The sequence below is a fragment of the Thalassophryne amazonica genome, chromosome 6 (genome assembly GCF_902500255.1).
Source record: "Thalassophryne amazonica chromosome 6, fThaAma1.1, whole genome shotgun sequence".
NCBI lineage: Eukaryota > Metazoa > Chordata > Actinopteri > Batrachoidiformes > Batrachoididae > Thalassophryne > Thalassophryne amazonica.
The window spans coordinates 12,733,001-12,757,232 of NC_047108.1; positions in this window are offsets into that span (position 1 = coordinate 12,733,001).

Below are 24,232 nucleotides of genomic sequence, written 5' to 3' on the forward strand. Positions count from 1 at the left end.
ATCCACATAAAATCCCTAGAAGACTGCCTTGCATCAGTGAAAAGCTGGATGTCTAGTAACCTACTTTTAAGAAATGAGTCCAGTGAGACATCAGCATCAATATGACCAGCTAATGCTTAGCCTAGGTTCGTGTGTCATACATTACACTGACAAAGTGAGGAACCTTGGGGTAGTTTTTTATCCTATGTTGTCCTTTGACCTCTACATTAGAGATATTATGAGGACTGCTTTCTTCGACCTGCAAAATATAGCTAGCTGATGCTGAGAGCCTGATTCATGCATTTGTCTCTTATAGATTGGACTATATCAATGTTGTATTTTCTGGTTTACGGCAGTCCAGCATTAGGGGTCTCCAATTGATCCAACATGCTTCATTTTATTAGGAAATGGAGCAGGCCGTGGGCTTAACTTTATCTAAAGTCTGGGTCTTTTGGTGAAGCTTAGGGTTAGCGGCCGGCGATCACCTTAGTATTTCTTCTGTTTGTCTTGTTGCTTAATGCTGACAAATTATACTGTATTTGCTGTCTTTCTGATGTCTGATTCACTTTTTTTTTTCTCTGTTTGAGGTGCAGCTCCAACCAGAGATGGGTGTGGTGTCTGTTTCTGAAACCTTCCTGTCTTGTACACCGGCAAAATTTCCTGTACATTTGTTTTGTAAATTTTTTGCAAAATGTGTTGGTGGCATCACCCAAGCAGTGGGTCATCCCTTTGAGTCTGGTCTGCTTGAGGTTTCTTCCTCAAATCATCAGAGGGAGTTTTTCCTTACCACTGTCGCCTGTGTGCTTGCTCTGGGGGTTGGTAAGGTTAGACCTTACTTGTGTGAAGCATCTTGAGGCAACTTTGTTGTGATTTGGCGCTATATAAATGAAAATAAATTGAACTGCTCCAATTGGGATGTTTTCTAAAAGAAACTGTCATTAAAGTTCTTGCAGCTGAAGTGTTAAAGCCTAGAACTTCAGTCTGTCCAGCGACAGATTATATAGAGCGTTGGAAAGCTGAAACAGGTGATAAGAATCAGGTTGAGGAAATGCGGGTAAATCCTCCAACCCACATCCACAGAAACTTTATCAAACACAGTGATTATGTTACACTTCTGATACACAAACAGACATGAACCCGCAAATAAAGACAGAAATGACAGTTGCCGTGCCAGCATACTTCATAAAGGACAGAACATGGAAACCATGACAAAGAAGACAACTGCAGAAGGCCCTTCACAAATTGGATCTTAGTGACAAAAACAGTACCTTGAAGCAGTTTATTTGGATGTGTGGTGTCCAGCTATGAAACCTGCTAGGAATGTGTACAACCCAGTCAGTCAGTCTGTAAATAACAGGGATGGAACGATACATCACGTATCGTGATAATCATATCATGGGGCCTTCATCAAATTACATTGGTATTTATTTTAAATTACTATTGTGATACCATGAAAAGTCAACTACTGCATGGAAGAAGTAATGAGCTTTTGTAGAAGAATCAGAAATTATTTATAAAATAACGTAAAAGACCATTTATACTTCAGTATAATTTCATTCTTTAAACATTCACCATAAATTTCTCCATAAGTGTGAACAGCAATGTAATGATCAATGTCAATATCAATAGTAATGTATATGTATATGTACATATACGAGGTTTGTGATAAAAAAAAGCGGTCCTTTTAATTTTTTTCAAAAAATAAATGGATTTGATTCATATGTTTTTAACGTCAGACAAGCTTGAACCCTCGTGCGCATGCATGAGTTTTGTCATGCCTGTCGGTGACGTCATTCGCCTGTGGGCAGGCTTTGAGTGAGGTGTGGACTCCCCCTCCCGTCGGAATCTCTTTGTCTGAGACGCTGCTGGAGACGGCGCGCGTTGCTTTATCAAATTTTTTCAGGACCGGTGAGGGATATCTGTGTGGACACTATTCGAGAAATTCAGCTGGTTTTCGGTGTAAAGTTTAACGGCTGATGAGAGATTGTGGAGTTTCTTTCGCTTTAAGCACAGCCCACAAAGCGGATCGGTGCGGCGCGGTCAGAGGTGACGTCCGTCTGGCTGTTTCGAGCTGAAAACATCCTAATTTAAAGCTCTGTTCACCCAGGACGTCGTCAGAGAACAGAGAAGTTTCAGAAGAAGCCGGCATCAGGAGTTTACCCAGACATTCCACTGTTAAAGGAGATTTTGTAATGATAGAACGTGCGGACGAATTTGCCGAGTCGGATCCGTGACGACGTGGCAAATCCGTCTGCGCCGCGACATGAAAAACACCTCCGTGTTGAAAGCCATTTGTAAAATTCAGGCGGCTTTTGATGGCTTTCAACAAGTGAGTATCTGAGAAATTGTTTAACAGCTTGGTCATGTTCCAACTTTTCCTGTGGCGACCCCCCGCGGTCGGGTCCGGCCCGACATGCGAATCTGCCCGCACGTTCTTTCATTACAAAATCTCCTTTAACAGTGGAATGTCTGAATAAACTCCTGATCCCGAATTCTTCTGAAAGTTCTCTGTTATCTCACGATGTCTTGGGTCCACAGAGCCTGAAATTAGGAAGTTTTCAGCTTGAAACAGCGAGATGCCGCCGCCTCGGAGCGCAGATTGCCGTCAGGCGCCGTGGGCCGTCCTTATGGCGACAGCAAAACTCCAAAATCTCTCATCAGCCGTTAAAATTTTCACCGAAAACCAGCTGAATTTATCGAATGGTGTCCACTCAGTTGTGCCTTACAGGTTTTGAAAAATTTTTTATCAAACAAAGCAGCAGTCTCTGAGCCATTCCTAAACAATGAAAAAATCGACGAGAGGGTGGGCGACTCCTCACTCAAAGACTGCCCACAGGCGAATGGAGTAACCAACAGGCGTGAAAAAACTCTCGCATGCCCACGAGGGTTCAAGCATGTCTGATGTAATCACACGTGATTCAAATCCATATGGTTTTTGAAAAAAATAATAAGGTCCGTTACTTTTCTCACAGACCTCGTACATGTACATGTACATGTACATATACATGTACATGTACATGTACATATACATGTATATGTACATGTACATATACATATACATGTACATGTACATGTACTTGTACATGTACATGTATATGTATATGTACGTGTCTATGTATATGTAAATGTATCGTATTGTGGAGCTTGTAAATTGTTTCACCCCAATAACTGGTCAAAGAAACAGTCAATTAAACCTGAAACAGGTAATCATTTCCTTAGAACAGAGGTCTCAAACCGGTTCCAGAAAGGGCCGAGAGGGTGCAGGCTTTCTGTGCAACCACCCACTCCAGCAGGTGATTTCACTGATTAGCTGATTTCACCTGCTCAAAGTGATGTTAATCAGTGAAATCACCTGCTGGAGTGGGTGGTTGCACAGAAAGCCTGCACCCTCTCGGCCCTTTCTGGAACCGGTTTGAGACCACTGCCTTAGAAGAAGATGAACTTCAGAAGAGATATTTTTGTGAAACTTACAGATGTTCTAGAAAGTTCTTATCTAAATAAGTGGTTGTCTTTGACCTTTTTTTCCCCTTTATTATTGTAAAAAACAAACAAACAAAAAAGCATAGCTCTTACAATCACGCACTTAAGTTGAAGGATCAAATCCTAGTTTTCATTATTTCCTGATTTGCTGTGGGCTGCTTCCAGTTGCTCAGGGTCACAATGGACACGGTGAGGATCCACATTTGTACACAGAGGAACACGTGTTCCGAAGCAGTTTCCTGAACCAAGTACGAATCAGGACCTACTCTGCTTAACTTTGAACATCTCACATGGAGCAACATGTGCAGCACCTTCTGTTTTGAAGCATTCTCTTGCTCAAACAGTAGCATACTTTGTGGTGCATGAGTCATTCTGGAGTACAAGTCACACCTTTTTTTCTGTATGTGGAACTCACTCTGTAATACAACATTTCCCTGGGGGCGTGTTTAACAAAGGACAGAAACACAGCCTCTGCTGTTTCTTAACATTAGGACTTTTAAATGACAAAATTAAGCAAGACAGACAAATAAACATCTTGGACAACATATTTCATGATTTTTGATACAGTTGTACAAAATAAATCATCAGATGGACATCGACTGCTGGCACATACAGTAGCAACATGTAGAAGTGAACAGTGGAGACACATATAGCAGAACACCACAGCGTGTGGTGTGTAACACAAGGACAGTTAAATTCCAAAAATGATAACGTATTGGATGCTATTTAACACAGATGAACATCGATTGCTGGGCCACAGTGATGGAAAAACTACCCCCCGCCGCAAACAAACAAACAAACAAACAAAACCCAAACAAAAATAAAACCATCAGTCCATTAGATTTTTTAATTCATCTTTTTAATTTTGGATTTGGGATTTTTGTACTTTCTTGCAGGTACTGGCAGCATGGTGGCTTAGTGGTTAGCATTGTTGCCTCACAGCAAGAAGGTCAGTGGATCGATTCCCACCTGTGGCCTTTCTGTGTGGAGTTTGCATGTTCTCCCTGTGTTTGTGTGGGATTCCTCCGGGTGCTCCAGTTTCTTTCCACATTTAAAGACGTGCAGGTTAGGTGAATTGCAAACTTTATAATTGTTCAAGTCTCCTTTGCAGAAGAGGTCTCGACCTCAATGGAACCAACCTGGTTAAATTAAAAGCTTTTATAACTGGCATTTAATCTTTTATTATTGGAGTTTATCTTATTTAATACTTTGATTCCTGGGAAAGTCCTGCATAAATAGTCATTATTGTTATTAGTACTATTAATAAGAACAAACATGATTTTTCTGTATATAAGATACATTGTTGTATAAATTGTAGGACCTCTCTGACTAGTGAAAAACAAAAAGCATGTAACTTGTACTCCAGAAAATATGGGAATCAAGACAGGGTCTACTCTGCTGAATGTCTGACATCTGACTGGATCAGGTGTGCACAGGGTGTCATGGGTTGACCAGAGACACAAGCCATCTTTGCTTTTGCTTTTGTATATTTCTGTTTATTGAGAAGTATAAGTTATTCTACCATTAGACTAGAGCAGGGGTGGCCAAGTTCCGTCCTCGAGAGCCACATGTGTGTTGGAGCAGGGAGACAACTAAGAGTGTCAGGAATGTGGCTCTCGAGGACCGAACTTGGCCACCCCTGGACTAGAGTCTAGAGACAGTTAAAGATTTATTTCATAGATATATTTTTACAAATGCTAGACAGTCTTTGGGGCCAGTCCTGCTCCTTACAGCTTTGGAATAGGAATCCCGGTATTAGAAAAAGGTAGACAGGGACCAACTGGTGGTGGCAGGGTGGAGGCAGAGTCCCATTCAGTGACTGCAATCAGCAGAGAGTTGGGTCAGGATGGCATCTTTAAATGGCTTTGATGATTCCTATTGGTTGAGGCTGATGACTACCTTGTGGACCAGCTGAATCTGACTAGAGATATGGCTGTAACTGATTAGGCAAATCTGAATGAAAGCTTGAAATCTGGAAATCTTCCTGGTAGAAATTGTGCCATGCTATTTTTCCTATACAGCCCCTGAGACCCATTGGGATGGTGCTTATCCATGGCGTGGAGCAGGTGAGAGCTTGTGACTCCCCCAGTCAGGTTATCAGTGTATCACAGGTCCCCTTTACAGCCGGGTGGACTGAGATGAAGCAGATGGCCACAAACACATAATATGAAGCACATCTGGACTAGAGTCCAAGTCTAAATACATGTCAGAGTGCCGTAGCTCTGACTGTCTTCATGTCCACTCCTTTTTCAAAATGCTGGAAAAAAAATCTTGCATGTTAATGCTCCAATCTCCTGAATCTTACCTGCAGATTTCCAGGCCTTGCTGTAAACATGCTGCAGCAAGCGTCAGCTCTATCCACATTATTTATGCTGTTGGTGTGATGGATGGAGGGGGTGTGCTGTTTGGTCATGTCCACACATTTCCACAGGGACCTTTGTGAAGTCCTCCACTTGCAGCATTGCTGACAGATGGAATAAGCTTGATTGAAGACGTATTCCTGCTGCATGTGCACTTGTTTCTGCAAACTGCATGTTTGCATGTCTATGGCATCAGCTCACTGACCTCAGGTGTCAGTGTTGCTCGGATACCTGCATGTTTGTGTGTCAGAGGCATAATGACACTGTATAGTCTAATAGTTTCCTCAGTTATTTTCTGGGTGAGTGGTGGATGATCTGTGTGACGTTGTGCTGCACCAGCCAAGAAAAATATGTTTTCCATCCTCACACAGTTTGTTTGTGTTGGGCTCGGCTTCACATGCGGGCAATCAGGTTTGTAGATGAGGGCTGTGGAGAAGTGTTTACATTTCACTTTCACTACAAAACATGCATGCAAGGTTCACAGGTCACAGTCGGTATTGTTCACACTGTTGCAAATATAAAGATGGTAAAGATGGTATTCACAACGATGCTGAAGTCTCCTTTAAAATTAGGGTCCTATCTCACTCGGTGCGACTGTTGGAGAGCAGTTGGAGACGCAAATTAGTGACCAAACACAAATGTACGACAGTGTTTATACCATAGTTGGTATAGATTCAAAATGACAGTGCGCTCCGCTCTTGCAGACTTGTGCTCCTTAATAATAAGAGAGAGTCCTAAATAGGAGTCCTGATGTCCTGCAACTGTTGCCAGGCTGACAGCAGCTAGCTCGTCAAATTCCAGAAGTGGCTGTTCCTCTTGGATCATCTCCGGTATTTTGGCGTGCTCCCCCACACCTTGTGCATGTGGCCCCTCCTCTCCCCTCCCACAGTTCTCTCATGTTAGGATTCCCAGCGAGTACATTCAGAGGTCGCATGACACCAATGATGGCTCTGTAAGCTACGTCATCAGTCGGCCAATGCTGATGTTTGTTGCGGCCCCCCAAATTTTGTTCAACATGCTTTAAATCTTTGATGTTCATGCTGAAATGCCGACAAGAGTTGAGCTCTGCTACGGCTATGTCATCATTGCCAATATGCTCCTTTTTCCTCCACTGGCCTCCGTTGGCCAACATCAGGAGCATACTGGGAATAGCCTTGTCGCCTTGCCAACTTTGAAAAATTTGAAATCCAGATGCGACACTGGGGACACCCTGCGAGTGAAGCAAGGGAAGCGTGCCACCCAGTGAACATTGCATGAAATCAAGCGATTTTGCTTGCAATTGCTGTTCCCAGGTTGTCTCAGCCCAGTGAGATCGGACCCTTAGGCTAGTATCTCACTGACACACGACTGGTGGAGAGGAGGCAGGGACACAAAATTGCACGAAAAGGCGCTAACTTTTTCCTGTGGAATCAAAGCAGTCCGTATACATACAAGGCAAGAGCCACTGACATGGCACACAGTATCAGGTTGTGTGGACAGAGACGTATGGACACAAATGGAGGACTCAACAACGCAGCTCTAAGTTTTTAGGTTTGTTTAGTGATTGAATCAGCAGGGTCTGGTACACAAAAAGGCAGTCTAATATCAGCAAATAAATCATGAACATCAGGTTAAAGGCGTGGTCAACAAACAGGAAAAACACTAGGAAGCAGGCAAGGTGAGGAAAACACAAGGAATGGAGCTGGAAGTGATGGCACAAGGCACAATGCTCTGGCAGAAAACTAGTGCAACCAGTGAAGCTTATATACCAACCCAGTATCATGGCAAGGCGTGATTCAGCAGCACGAAAAATACATTAATCTATTGGTTCATGATATTGTGATGAAAAGTGCCTCATTTTCATCATGGCAGCACAAATTCATTCTAATTCATTCTTTGATGGCTGCACGAAATTAAAAGTGAAGCGGATTAGGGTGAAGTCCCTGCCACCGGCCGGTGTCCCGTCAAGATGAGGTGCGTCGTGCTACTGCGCATGCGCGCACATGCGCACATCGCTCTACCCCGGATTTGAAGACATCACCCATCGGGATGAGGTGCCTCACGCAACTGCACATGTGGAGATGATGTAACTCGCTCGTTATGGTTAGGGTTGGGGGTAGGAGTAGGGTTAGTAATAGTGAGTTAAAAAAAAACCATTATGAAAATTTTACTCATTTTGTGACGGAGGACGAAAAAAAAAGTGAGATTGGGCTGTATATACACCCTGGTGATGAGCTACAGAGTAGAAAGAGGTGTGTAGAAAACTCCAGAATAGGGTGTGACATGACAGTATCACCGCCAACCACCAAGCACCAAGAAAGACAGACAAGAGATATAGGGAAAGACAAACCCCAAGCAGGATAAATCCAACACGGGAAATAACACACAGAAGAAACCAAATCAACCAAAACTAAGCAGAACAAACAAGCATGATACAAAAAAGTCCAGAACATGACACACACCACACGCGAAACTTGAGCGGCACTTGCATGGTCTTTGCAGGCGCAAGGATTTGTGCATACAAAGACCACATGACACTCTCATGGATGTTGAGCACCACTGTCGCAGCTGAAATGATGACGTTTGCACACACAGTGCTCAGAATGGATGCGGACTATTACAGTGTTTCCCACACAGGTGACGTCCGCTGTCCCTGCCACCGGCCGGTGTCCTGTCGAGATGAGGTGCATCGCACAACTGCACATGTGGAGATGATGTAACTCGCTTGACGTGCAACTGCGCATGTGCATTTTGTTTTTTTGTTTTTTCTGTCAAAATTATTTTTTATTAATTGTATTCAGTGTATTTATAGCCTAGTAAGTAAAACATTTTCTGTATTTTACATTAGGAGCATAAATGTATGTATATGTATATTTTGCCTGTCGAAATAAGCTAACTCCAGGTTAAAAATACTTATCGTTTTATAGTGAGTAGATTTTATACATTACTCCGTTCGGATGAACAATTTATACATTTACGTGCCCATCAAAATAAGCGAACTTCGTCAAGTAATTTTTTTCAGTGCAGTTACGCGAGGAACCTCATCTTGACACCGCACCTCATCTGGACAGAACACCAGCAGCATTAGACTGCGGTCCTCAGAAAAATGAAAAAATAAGAAGAGAAAATCCAGTCCGTGTGCTCCTCTGTGGCTGGGCACGATGCCTAAAGCATGCCTGTATATGTGGACTGTGCATTCACAGCCGGGCCACACACAAAAACTGAGTTCCATTAGATGGCACGGCTCATTGGTGGCAGGACAGGATGCATGGGTACCGTTACCCTTTGGAAGCACTCAACAAGACTCAACACTTAATAAATAAAAATGAAATAAAATAATGAAGCCACAGTGCTGACAGTGTCCGTCCAGCATGCCGTGCATGCGTGCACAGCAGGTGGCTGCTTAATTAAAAAAATTCATTTCCACTTGTCCTCAGAAAAATAACAAAAGTCAATCAATCACTCAATCAATCACTCAATCAATCAATCAATCAATCAATCAATCAATCAATCAATCAATCAATCAATCAATCAATAAACATAATGAATCTGGTTCATGCAGCTTGTGTGTCCAGTGCAGTGCGCATGCACATCAGGAGGGTGCCAGCTGGCTACAGAGTGGGGTGGCTGGAGGCTGCAGGACTGTTCAGTTGCTTCCAGAAGTGCTGTTCCTCTCCCATCATATAAAAGGGAAAGTGTGTGCCAGTGCCTCACAAGTCGTCTCACATGTTGTGCTTGTTCTGAGTTGCAGAGACAGAGTGGTGAGGGGTACGAGGTGCCCGCCTGATGATTTGGTGAGGGAGTTCATCACGGTGAATTTTTGGGTTGTTGAAAAATCAAGCGATGCGTGGGCTGGGACGAGGTCCGCCACACTCCGCAGCAGCTAAGTTGACATGTTGTTTGATGTGGCCCCAGAAACGTTTTCAACATGTTTAAAATCTTTGATGTTAATGCTGAAATGCTGGCAAGACTTGAGCTCCGCTTTTGCTATGTCATCTCCGCTATTACGCCGTTACTGCTCCCTTTGCTTCCACTGGCCTCCATTGGCTAACACTGGACACTTGACTGGACACCCCACCTCCCCTGGATCTCTTGGGCATGAAGTGAAAGAATATGTGGAACCAATACCTCGCAAAGTTACATCAAGTTTACATAGGCTATGTCACGTGATGTCTCAAACGTTAAGTCAACCTACAGCTCTTCTAAGCTACAATATGTCTCCGTAGAGTGTGCTACCAAAGCGCCTTCTCTTCAATGGCTACAGCTGAACTACTGGAGTAAGTTGGTGGACCATCGCCAAACATCACCCCCTTCTGAGCTACGTTGATCTGTGTTGAACACAGGAAATTTGGATGCCTGGAGTGAATCTTTGCTGACGTTTCACAGAGATTTTTGAGAATGTGCTACGTTGGGCAGCTTCCCACACTTCACATTGTAACATGAATGGGCCCTCAGAGAGACTCAGAGGAGGAGTATCACTGGCACAGTCAGGGAATGTCAGCTGCAGCATTTTGGACACGTGTAATGTTTGCAGTGTTGAAGGACCCAGTAGCTGAAGGAGGCCAAAGACACCCACGCTTGACCTGGCTGCGGCAGATGGATAGTTACTTTGGAGAGGTAAGGACAGACTGGTTGTTTGCCTTGGTGGCTGCCATCCAGTTCCCAAGACAGTTCCACAGAGTGGTGGATGTGATGACAGACGGCAGTGGCGCTGTTCTGCAGTGACGTGAGCTCCAGCAGGTTTTTTCTTCACATTTATAAAGATGCAGGTCCAGACATAGTGCAGCAGATAACTGATACAATCATGCAAATGGTGATAAAAGCATCAAATTCGGCACAAATACTCCTTAGACACTCCTCTTTTGAAACAACCGATTGGCCACTTGACTTTTCAATCGGTGGTCAGGTAGGGGTCAATTGAAGAATTACACAGAGGTCAAAATTAAAAGATGCTCCAATCATATTGAAAAATATTCCACATTATTTGTCTGATTATAAAGATTCCAAAAAGGTATAGTTTGGACTATCTGTGACTGAATTCTATGGAGTTACGGGATAAAAACAGCAAGAATGGTGACAAAGATCAGTTTCATTTTGTACAGGGGTCTAAAGTTAAAGTTGCTCCAATTTTGGTAAAAACTGATGCAACTTATTGGTTGAGCTAATAGGATTAATAAATGGAATAGTGTTGACAGTGTTGAATGCTTGGTCTCCAAAGTAAAGGTCAAACAAGGTGTACGTCTATTGGATTATATGACATGTGACATATGTTACCCCGTAACGTGATAAGTAAGGATGATACATAGTCCAAACTATTCCTTTTTAAAACTGTGTTAACCCAGCTAGTATTTTGCATCACTTTTTTTTTATATTATATTATATTTTTTTATATTGTATGGCCTTGCCTTACAATATAAAGCGCCTTGGGGCAACTGTTTGTTGTGATTTGGCGCTATATAAAAAAATTGATTGATTGATTGATTGGAGCATCTTTTAATTTTGACTCCTGTGTAATTCTTCAATTGACCTCTACCTGTCCACCGACTGAAAATTCAATCAGCCAATCAGTTTTTTCAAAAGAGAATTGTCTGAGGAGTATTTCTGCCGAATTTGATGCTTTTATTACCATTTGCAGGGTTCTGCTCTAAATATTCTCTTATCTGCTGCACTAACAACAGATGATGCTTTTGAAATCAAACTGTCCAACTTTGTTGAAAGTTATTAATTACCCAGAACATCAGTGAAGCAGCAGTAACAGGGTATTGTTTTTCTGTGTGTGTGTGTGTGTGTGTGTGTCTGGATGTTTGCTGACAAGATAACTCAAAAACAGCTGGATGGATTTCATTCAAACTTGGTGAGTAACTAGAGGTGATGACATTTTGGAGTAGTTGAACAAAGGGTATGGAAAACATGGTCCAAAAACTCTTTTTTTCAGGGTATATCTCAAAAAATCAAAACATTTAGATGGATGATCTAAAGCACATATTGATCACCAAATTACTTGTGATTGATTGGCATGTTTGACTTCATAATGATGAAGTCAAACATGGTCAGAAACACTTTCACAGACAGATGTATATTTATTTGTCCATTTATATTGTGGTGTGTAGAGACTGCAGGATGTGCATCAGCCCCCTGATGACTTTCATGTTAAAGGGTATTATGTGTTTTTGGGTGCCCCGGGTTCTGTTATTGTAGTTTTGTTAGCTAAACGAAGTCTGAGACCCGCCCATTGGCAAACCAACAAAAAAACATTTGTGCTCCTGGTTTTTCACAGCTCATGAAGCAGGTGGGACTGAGAACTCCTGCTTCCTCATTGTTGGCCCCTGACTGTAATATGTACATTCATGTCAGAGTGCTTATTGGTTTTTCCACTGAAGGGAAACAATTGACAGACTTTTTCCCCACAAAGTGAGTCAGTCTGCTGAAGAAAAACCAGCAGTTTTTTTTTTGAAAACGGTCATTTATGCAGGATTATAAATTCATAATATTCCTTGCTGTGGCTGCTTAAACAAGGACACTCAGACCCAATTACGGAAGAAACACTTTCTCAGTATTAATAGAATAAAGGATTAATCCTCCTAATTCACACCCGGGATAAGGCATTCGTTAAACAAAGAAGTCATAATAATGACAGCTTCTCTCAGAAAATTCACACTAAGCTCTTCAGAATCTGATTACGCTCCACCATTAGAGTTTGTGGGGAACATTCATCTCCCCCTCCTCCTCCTGGAGTCCTCTGGCCACCTCTTTGTCTCCTGCTGTACTTTGGTCGGATGGTGTCATTGCGCCATTGGTCAGTTTCAGGACATAAGGTGTGAGTCCACCTCAAGCTCGATTAGGACTTTGGGATCGAAGTGGTTTAGTCATTCCTGTCATTCCGCAGTCTTCCAGGGAGATTAGTGGAATTTAAACACTTGGGATTAGTTGAGACGTGAAGGATTTTTAACCAGTAAATAATCCTTTTCTGTGTGGCATGATCCTCCTCTCCTTTCACTGCTGGAGAGAAATAAAGTAGAAGGTGACTGCTGAAGCGACGGGACGGAGGCAAGAGATAATGGTTCATGAAATTTTAAAACCAGTGATTGAGTGGAGTTTCTAGGAAGAGGATCTGCAGTGCAGACAGTTTGACAGCACCAACAGTTTCTCAAGAACCACTGATGGACACAACCTGCTGCAGAATCCCTAACAGCAAACGTCCTTACAGTCATTTAACTATGATGATGATGATGATGATGATTATTACTAAAGGATTATTAACAGAGCGCGACGTCTGTACGAGAAAATGTCAGACCAAGGTGTTGACAATACGGGCCGAGCATAACGAGGTTAATAATTCATTAATTATATGGCTATTATATATATAAACACGTGAACTTACAGTATCGCCCGAATATGAAAGCTGCTGACGGATTTGGGCTCGTAGTCAGATGTTCCAGTTGTAAACTTTCAATCTGTGAGTTTTTTTCTGATGATGTTTAGATATTTATGGAGTATGTTCATGTACGACTTGGTTTTTCTAATCGTGTTTTTAGCTTTCTGGTTTGTAACAAAGTTTTCAATCTGTTCTTGACTGTATGGAGCTGTGTTTTCATCTTGGTGGTCTTCATTTCATTTTGCACATTTTCCACTTTGAGCTTGTTTGCTGTTAATTCCTCAATTTTCTTTGTTCGCTTTTTGTTTTGTTTTATTTCGTGACATGAAAATTGCGAACAAAGTTGCAAATCTGATACGCGATCCAGACCAACTATCATGGTAATGGTCTCATATGGGAAAATATCAGACCGGAAATCAACCAATCAGAGCGCGTGTACCATCGTAACCATATAGTCATAAGCAATAGTCCACATGTTCATGAAGATGCTGGAGTATTAGCATCAATAAGGATGTGTTCACCTTGGTTAGGTGTTAAAATTCTGTGGAAAAACAGTATAATTCATTGACTGGTGGAAATATGACCTTTGACCCAAATAACCTTAACCACCTGACCTTCCTAGGGAAAGTCTGGAATCCATCTATATGCACATTATTTCTTTCTTTGGATATTGTTTATTTTGTTTACTGTCCATGTTAGTTTGTGTTCTTCCTCGCAGTGAACTTTTGTTTTCTGGTTTTGTTTTTCTCCCCTCAGAGCACTCTATTAGTGTCTCTTTGTTGTTTCCTTCCCACAGTGCTCCCTGTAGGCCTTTCTTTGTGTGTATTTTCCCTCAGAGCATCCTTGTGGTTTCTCTGGATGGTTTTGTATGGTTTCACTCCTGCATCATTCCTCATATCAATGTTTAGTCTTTTGTGTCTTCCCTGTTCTCCCTTTCACCCCCCCCCCCCCCACTAGCAATTTTTAGTTATTGCATTATATCCCCCCCCCCCCAAGGTGCTTGGGTTCATGGAGCAGTGTGCTGGTGTTTCTTTAGTTTTACTTTTGGATTCATATGTTTGTGTCTTTTCTCGTCGCGTCCGTGGTGTTTTTTCTCCCCTCAGTGACCTGTTTTATATTAGTTCATTGTTATTTTGGTCCTTTGTTGTAATTCGGTGTTGGGGTTTCCACGCATGTTGCTACTTCTGGGTTTATTTCTTTGCTCTCCGGTCTGTAGATGCTTCCGCTGTTGACTGCTGAGTGGCTGTTAAAAGGCACATGTCCTCTGCCAGATTGTTACTGGTTCTATCCAACATTCTCACAGTCTTCCAACTATTCCTTACTGAGTATTTCCAGCTTTCCAAGTGAGTTTTTATTTCTGATATATTTTGGTTGGAAGTAATGTCTATTTAACAACAATTAATGTCATTCACTGAGAAGGCGTCCTCAACCTGAGTCTGTGACATGAGTGCCAAGTTTGACCCAAATCACCCTTTGAGTTCAGTTCCATTATTTGCCTCCATCCACATCCCAAAACTGGCAGAAATCTGCTGAAGGAGCTGGAGGTGTTGACCAGCAGACAGACAGATATGAGCTTGACCTTTGGCAAATCTGACCTTGCCTCAGCAATGCCAAGGAGTGAAATTTTATCTTTGCTATTCTTCTAGAATTAGATAAATAATGGCTGATTTGGACTTTTATTTTAATTTTTTAGGGCCGTGTGGTGAACCAGACTGCAATCAACTTTGCCTTGTCATTATCAGGTGTGTGTACTGCGTCAGGTTTGTGTGAGTTGGCAGTGATTCAGTCTCACATATATTTTGAAGGCAGATTGTACGATGAGCCGCGCCTGTTGGAACGTCAGAACACTCCTTATTTTTCAGAATCAGTCATCAGATTAGGGTTTTCACGCAAACCAAATGGGTTTCCGTCATTTTACAGGGATCAGTTAAGGTTACAGTTAAGCCCCTCCTCCTCTCTCACACACACTTCCTCCGTCTGCCCATCACCACATTTTAGTCACCGTGACGATGATGTCAGCACTGGTCAGTCGCAGTGGTGACCTGTCAGTGGTCTCAGTCAGGCTGCCGCTGTGTATCCCGATAGTAGCAGATGTTTTCACAGTCAGAGGGTCAGCATGAGTTTATAGACTGTGACCTTTGACCTTGCATGTCCCTGGTTGTTTTAAAGCTTGTCTGTCCATCTTACTGGTTTTGCTCATTTTTTTCTTTCTTTTGGTATGGTTTCTCCGGACTGGTCGAATGTTCAAACTTAGACAGCAGATTTATTTATTTATTAATTATGTCATCATCAGCTAATCATCAGCATTTATTTATTTGTCTGTCTGTCTGTTAGCAAGACTACATCAAAACTACTGCACAGATTTTGACAAAATTGACCACAGACAGATATTAGGCCACAGAAGACTTTAAATTTTGGAGGTAAAAAAAAACACTACTTCACAGATTCTCATCAAATTTGTACCACAGGTACATATTAGGACATGGAAAACTCCACTGAATTTTTGAAGTGATTTGGATCCGGATTCTGGATCAGGAATTCAATTTGTATGCTTGACTTTGTTGGATTGTAAGGATTACGTCAAAACTACTTAACGGATTTTCACCACATTTTCACTACACATTGGTGTTAGGCCTTTGAAGACTCCATTAAATTTGGAGGTGATCACTTTTAAAGATTACGTCAGAACTACACTGAACAAAAATATACGCAACACTCCACTATATACACGAAAGACACATTTCAGAGTGGCCTTTTATTGTGGCCAGCCTAAGGCACACCTGTGCAATAATCATGATGTCTAATCAGCATCTTAATGTGCCACACCTGTGAGGTGGATGGATTATCTCAGCAAAGGATAATTAGAGAATAACAATGTTGTGTTTGTTGATTTGCAGACGTTAATGCTGGACTTTATGGTTGCAAATTGAGTTTTACTCAATTTGTAAAATGGCTATTTACGACCATAATCCAGCATTAATGTCCACAAATCATCAGACACAAGGGGGTTATTCCCATTCTAATCCAATTCCAATGTTTGCATGCATCCGTGTCCACCACTTAAGGCTACACCTTAATCCGCATAATAATATAGTTCGGTAAAAATGTTACGCAGACAAAGGGTGTGGTCGGTTCGTCAAAGCTTACCGTGGCAACAGCATCTTCATGCCAAACTGGAAATTCTGTGAGCAGAATCCACATCACGACTTTTGTATTGTACCTTAAATGAATCCATTTTGGCGTTGTTGCTCTGCCAATTGTTTTTTTTTTGTTCTTCTTTGTGTTTAATGGTGGTCGGCAACCTCTCGCTCTCAGCTGACAGGACGATTATTGACATCTGTATAGCAATGTGCGCAGACAAGGCATGGAGTAATACATCAAATGTGAAACAGTTTTAATATTTTGCCACAGTTTACGCAATATTTTATGGTCTGAAATCTCACACGATTAACCATCAGATTTGGAGAAAAAAATGTAACTGGATTAAAAGTGCTCACTAACACAGATTTAGAGAAACAGGTCTTGTGTGTATATAGAAAATGTTTTAGATCTTTGAGTTCAGATCATGAAAAATGGAAGTAAAAACAAAAGTGTTGCGTTTATATTTTTGCTCATTGTACTTCACAGATATGACATCATGATGTAAAACCAAGATCAGGAAGACCCTCTTTTGTTTCAGCTTGTGAATTAAATATCACATTGCAACATCCTAATCAGTCAGACCATTCTGGATCAGTGTGCAATTATTGCATTGTGGAATCCAGATCCAGGCAAAGTCCAGGTCATGATGTGAATCACATACTGTATCTGTTATTTTGAGTCCTCATCAACCTTTGGTAGATGTAAGAAATCTCAGATCGCTCTTGTTTAATTTTTATTTTTTTGAAGCAGCTCCTTTGGTGTGGCTCCCGTGTAATAGCATGGAAATGGACCCCAAACACAGTGAACCACAATGATGAAGGTTTAATGAAGGTTTAACGTCTACACCAAAAAAGCACAATTCAGTAGCGGGGAAACAGGCTTGGTCTTGGTCGGTCAGGCACACGGGTGATCAGTCCAAACAGGCAGCAGTCTTTGTAAGGGAGGCAGCAGACATAAGGTCAGTAACAGAGAGTTCTCATACCAACCACTCAATCCAAAATGACAGGCAACAATAACACGGACCGCAACAAAGGTCTGTAACAGGAAGGTAAAAACACTGGAACTAAGCATTGGAATAGTAATGCAAAAGAGCAGGATAAACTTATACAATGTGGCAACAAAGGAACACTTTCACTGTGGTTAATATGTTTATTGTTGTGTGTTGGGGGGTTTGGCTGGACATTTTGGTGTTGTTTTCTTTTCTTTGCTCTCCATGTGGTATGCAAACTGGTTTTTTGTCTGTGGAGAAGGTGCTGGCAGAAGAGTCCTTCACCCTCATCAGCAATATTGGCTGCACTTGTGGAGGATGTTCACGTGCAGGCCTAATGACTTGCAGCACCTGTGGATGATGCTCACGTGCAAACTTAAAGACTTTCAGCTGAAGCAGATAATAAGATGGCGTTCTGCATTTAAGCCATGAGTGATTCGAGCAGAATTGCCGGGAACTCGACCTTGTGACGTTCGTTTGTGAGACGCTGAGGACCGCGCCTGGGTTTGACACATCGTGCCTGTGAAGGAGGACGGGTGAGGGACACATGCTGTCAGCACACATCAGAGGTGATGACTGTCTGAATAAGTGTTAACAGTAATTTGGTATTTTGTTACGCAGTATATTTGAACATTGATGAGAATTGTGCAGTTTGCTTCTCACTGCCGTGGCATACGGATTGATGATCCTCCACCTGTTGTGAGAAGCTGCTCATTTGCATAAAGCTTAAATTCAGACCTGAATGTGTTGCTGATAGTGCGTGCCTTTGAAGGATATTTGTTGTAGCTGTTGACTTACCTCACCTTTTCCATCCTTCACAGAGTCAGTTTGTCGTATCCACCTGGGGGGTGTTCGGCGGTGAGTCTGGGTCCAGAAGTGTCGGGCTTCGATCCATTTGGGTGCTGGAGAGCGCGCCGACCTTCACCTCGCCAGACAAACCACACATTTATGTTGTACACAATTATTGCACAGAAGGGAAATAAATGTTTTGTTTTTGGAACCGCTTTCTGGTTATTTTAGCGCTGGGTTCAGTCAGACGCTGGTCCGCTCCTCAATCCGCGTCTGCACATAACATTTATGTTACGAGCAAAGCCCTTCAGCATCTCATCATGTCATTTAGGTCCTTCAGATTTTTTTTTTCAGTAAGCATTAGCATGGCTAAAAACCTTCAGCTTCTGGGGGCAGGGGACTGCTGAAGACCCTCAACTACTGCCCCCAGACCCCCAATGGCCGCCCCCTTAACCCCTGCTATTTTAAGCATTTTCTTTATTTGCATCTCACATGCCTGAAAAAAGTCCTCACTATCTCATTTAGGCCATTCACACTTTATTTTCAGTAAATGCTTCTAAGGGAGGATTAACATGGCTAAAAACCTTCAGCTAATTACAGCCCTCTTTACCCCCTCTCTTTAAGCATTTTTTTTAATGTAGATGTAAATTCATATTCAAACTTTTCAGGTAGTTGACAGTAGGGCTGCACAAAATGGCCAAATTATTGTATCTCAGTATTGAAGCCAAATTATTATTATTATATCTCTATCGATATGATATACGATATTACAATGATTTTTCGCAAAGTGTAGCAACAGTGAAAATAAAGCAGTAATAATACCACACTCATTTTGCACTAATCATAAGGTTATGATACTGTGCCCTCCAAAAGTATTGGATAACTTGGTATTTCACACATTATAATTTGTTTATGCCATTTCAAATACAAGAAATATATATATATATATAAAAAAGAAAAACAAAAACTTCTAAAATGATCTTCCTTAAACTCAAACCGAAAGCAAATGTCTAAAAACCTGATATAAATTCATTAAAAATATAAAAGCCAAGATGATGGGTTGCATAAGTAATGCTACACGTTGGTATAATACCTATAAATAATAATCAGTTTTATTGCCAGTTTTCTTCAGACAAGTCAGGGGATGGATACATGAATATTTCTAAGTCACTGAATATGTATTGGACTTTATTTACAGCAATTCTAAATAAATACAAAATTTTCTTTCACCAAAACATCAATCAATCAATCAATCAATCAATTTTATTTATATAGCGCCAAATCTTGGCGGAAGAAAGACGAGTGTGACCCAGTTGCATGGCCTCCTCTGTACTGCGGTGCAGGGGGAATGCGTTGACATGGCTGGAGGAGGACATGCGGACGGGAGGTGTAGCAAAGCGTCGGTCAGGTAACCGGGCTGCATGGCAAGAACGGTCCTGAAGACGCCGGTCTGTCCGGATGGCAAGAGTGATGAGCTCGTCGAGGTCGAGTATTCACAGGGCTTCAAATTTTCCACATTTTTAAAAATGTTATAGCCTTATTCCAAAATTGATTAAATCAAATCAAATCAATTTTATTTATATAGCGCCAAATCACAACAACAGTTGCCCCAGGCCATCCAATAATTATGTAAAAACCCCAACGGTCAAAACGACCCCCTGTGAGCAAGCACTTGGCGACAGTGGGAAGGAAAAACTCCCTTTTAACAGGAAGAAACCTCCAGCAGAACCAGGCTCAGGGAGGGGCAGTCTTCTGCTGGGACTGGTTGGGGCTGAGGGAGAGAACCAGGAAAAAGACATGCTGTGGAGGGGAGCAGAGATCAATTACTAATGATTAAATGCAGAGTGGTGCATACAGAGCAAAAACAGAAAGAAACACTCAGTGCATCATGGGAACCCCCCAGCAGTCTAAGTCTATAGCAGCATAACTAAGGGATGGTTCAGGGTCACTTGATCCAGCCCTAACTATAAGCTTTAGCAAAAAGGAAAGTTTTAAGCCTAATCTTAAAAGTAGAGAGGGTGTCTGTCTCCCTGATCTGAATTGGGAGCTGGTTCCACAGGAGAAGAGCCTGAAAGCTGAAGGCTCTGCCTCCCATTCTACTCTTACAAACCCTAGGAACTACAAGTAAGCCTGCAGTCTGAGAGCGGAGCGCTCTATTGGGGTGATATGGTACTATGAGGTCCCTAAGATAAGATGGGACCTGATTATTCAAAACCTTATAAGTAAGAAGAAGAATTTTAAATTCTATTCTAGAATTAACAGGAAGCCAATGAAGAGAGGCCAATATGGGTGAGATATGCTCTCTCCTTCTAGTCCCCGTCAGTACTCTAGCTGCAGCATTTTGAATTAACTGAAGGCTTTTCAGGGAACTTTTAGGACAACCTGATAATAATGAATTACAATAGTCCAGCCTAGAGGAAATAAATGCATGAATTACTTTTTCAGCATCACTCTGAGACAAGACCTTTCTAATTTTAGAGATATTGCGTAAATGCAAAAAAGCAGTCCTACATATTTGTTTAATATGCGCATTGAATGACATATGCTGATCAAAAATGACTCCAAGATTTCTCACAGTATTACTAGAGGTCAGGGTAATGCCATCCAGAGTAAGGATCTGGTTAGACACCATGTTTCTAAGATTTGTGGGGCCAAGTACAATAACTTCAGTTTTATCTGAGTTTAAAAGCAGGAAATTAGAGGTCATCCACGTCTTTATGTCTGTAAGACAATCCTGCAGTTTAGCTAATTGGTGTGTGTCCTCTGGCTTCATGGATAGATAAAGCTGGGTATCATCTGCGTAACAATGAAAATTTAAGCAATGCCGTCTAATAATACTGCCTAAGGGAAGCATGTATAAAGTGAATAAAATTGGTCCTAGCACAGAACCTTGTGGAACTCCATAATTAACCTTAGTCTGTGAAGAAGATTCCCCATTTACATGAACAAATTGTAATCTATTAGATAAATATGATTCAAACCACCGCAGCGCAGTGCCTTTAATACCTATGGCATGCTCTAATCTCTGTAATAAAATTTTATGGTCAACAGTATCAAAAGCAGCACTGAGGTCTAACAGAACAAGCACAGAGATGAGTCCACTGTCTGAGGCCATAAGAAGATCATTTGTAACCTTCACTAATGCTGTTTCTGTACTATGATGAATTCTAAAACCTGACTAAAACTCTTCAAATAGACCATTCCTCTGCAGATGATCAGTTCAAATCTAGCCTTGTATCTCAGGTGTAGTACTTTCTGGAAAATTGTAGCTGAACATTCAGGTCTTCTTTTTAATGAAATCCTCCTCTATACCATTTCATCAGGAAGCTGGATTTTATATTTTTAATTAATTTATATCAAGTTGTAGAATTTGCTTTCAGTTTGAGTTTAAGGAAGATAACTATAATAGATATATTTATTTATATTTGAAATGGCATAAACAAATTAAAATATATGAAATGCCAAGTGTTCCAGTACTTTTAAGTAAAGTTGAGAAACACACTGTGGCATGTGTATTTTTAAGTAAAATGCATCCATCATCCTGGTGTCACTCAGAGAGCAAAATTAAGAGGTTATTTATTTAAGTCCTTCAGACAGAAAAATTAAGATGTTATTTAATCAACAGCTATCTGCTTGTTTAAAAATCACTGGAGACATGCATATATAAGGCAATCCGGATTAAAGGAGAATTGCAGCTTTTAACAACCTGAACCTCATTTCTGGTATAAAATATAGTCGTTTACACAGCAGTATAACTTTGGTGTCATTATTAGTCCACGATTCAAATGACGTGTTCAGTGCAAATCTGAACGAAACATTTTTCTTCTTCTACAAAGGTGGATTAGAATTTTTTGTGGTACACAGCACCAACTATTGGACAAGAAGAACCTAGCAGTCAATATGCCTCACTGATTTCAAAATGCAGCTCTTTTCAACCAGACGTGAGGTGCCATGACATGTCAATCATCTGTGTCCAATCAGATTTCAGGGGAGTCCAGTGCAACCCCGGCCTCCACTCTAGCTCCACCTATGCCAGGAAGTGTTCAACATTTGACATTTCTTGTTTCACCATGGACTCAAAATTGGGCGCTTCCTGTTTGGGACTCCCTGTACCATGAGTGAACTTCGTGCAACGCAGCTGTTGATCTGTTGTTGATTTGCTGTTGATCCATAGTTGTTCTGTAGTTGATCTGTACTATATTTGTTGTTGATCTGTTGTTGTTCTGTAGTTGATCTGTTGTTGTTCTGCAGTTGATCTGTTGTTGATTTATTGCTGATCTGTTGTTTATCTGTTGTTGTACTGTAGTTCATCTTTAGTTTATTAGTTGCTGATTTGTAGTTGTTCTGTAGTTGATCTGTAGTTTATTTGTTGTTGATCTGTAGATGATCTGTTGTTGTTCTGTAGTTGATCTGTTGTTGTACTGTAGTTCATCTTTAGTTTATTAGTTGATTTGTAGTAGTTCTGTAGTTGTCATTTCAGCGGTCTGTGTCTCTTCTTCCTGGTGGTATCTGTCTCTGTGGAAGGCGTTGTGTCCTCGCTGCAGCGTGTCTTAACACCTACAAACATGAGACATTTATGTCCTTGGCCGTGTTGACTGTGATATTAAAACCTCTATCTGTGTTTTTAGTTAATATTACACGTGTCAGTGTGGTTTATTTTAGCGACAGCATATTTTGTTCATGTACAGGTGGACGCCCGTTTTCCAGCACATAGTTGGATTGTGATGAGTGCTGATGGACAGACAAGTTCAAACAGTTCTGCTGCAGAAAAGGCAACATGATACACATGACGTGTTCAACTTTAATTATACAGATGAAAATCTTAATGTTGAAAAGAAATCAAGATCCCCACAATCAGTGACACTCAATGTACTTATACTTGTACAAATATAGTAATAGATGCTATGAGCTGGAAACATTACTAACCTTGAACAAGTTGTCCTGTGTGCCACGTTTGGTTCCTGCAGTTTGACCGACCATGGAGATCATAGTGTAAAATGCACAGAGAGGAACCAAGGACAGGACAGTCATCCTGCACACACATGCAGGGTTTGGTTCAGTTGCTTGTGTGAGATTCTATTTGTACTAGTTTCTACAGCTTGTTGGTTTGGCACAAATTTTACCTTTAATGATGCAAATTAAAATGCACCCTGGGGGGGTTGAACTCTGGACCTGTTTGTGTGAGGCCATAATGCTGTCACAGTGCCACCAACTAGGGATCAATTAACACATTTTTTTTCTCAAGACTCAAGTTCAATTTATTTTGTTACCTTTTTTGTTCTGTGCTTCATGGGATATGGAGGATTCTGAGTGGGTGGGATGGAGGAGGTGATGTAGGATTGGTCTTTGTTGATGACTGCAGCTCTGCTACAAATCAGGGTTGATGTGATTTGATTTGACACATGCAGATCTGTTTCCTCACCAGAAAACCTCTCACAATTACATTTCCAATCTAAATAGCAAACCACCTGGTTCACACTACTCTCAAAGGTTATGACAGGTCACACTCTGCCTTAATTTAAGTTCCACCCAAAGCATACTTGGAATTTAGAAGGAGACAAAACAAAACCTCTACGATGTGTCTCATACATTCTTTGTACACAAAGTACACACCATATACATAAAGTGTAGCTGGACACGCCCCAAATGCACTTGCACTGTGCACTCATTTTAGAGTTATACATTGTCAAGATAGGACTCTTAATATTTTGCTTTGTGTATATTATGTGTTTGCAAAATAAACACACCTGTCAAGACCTGAGGTTGCAGATTACAGAATTTGCAGAGAATACAGAAGCCACTGAGATTACAGAGGCTGCAGAGAGTATAGCGGTTACACAGGCTACATAGGCTGCTGAGAGTACAGAGGCTGCAGAGAATACAGAGATTATAGAGTCTGCAGAGATCACAGAGATTATAGAGCCTGCAGAGAATACTGCAGACTCAGTGCACTGAGATCACAGAAAATGCAGAGATTTATGAGATTACACATGATGCAGAGGGCACAGATTACAGAGGCTGCAGAGGGAGGCTACAGAGGCTGCAGAGACCACAGAGATTATAGAGGCTGCAAAGACCACAGAGATTATAGAGTCTGCAGAGAATACAGAAGCCATTGAGATCACAGATGCTGCAGAGACT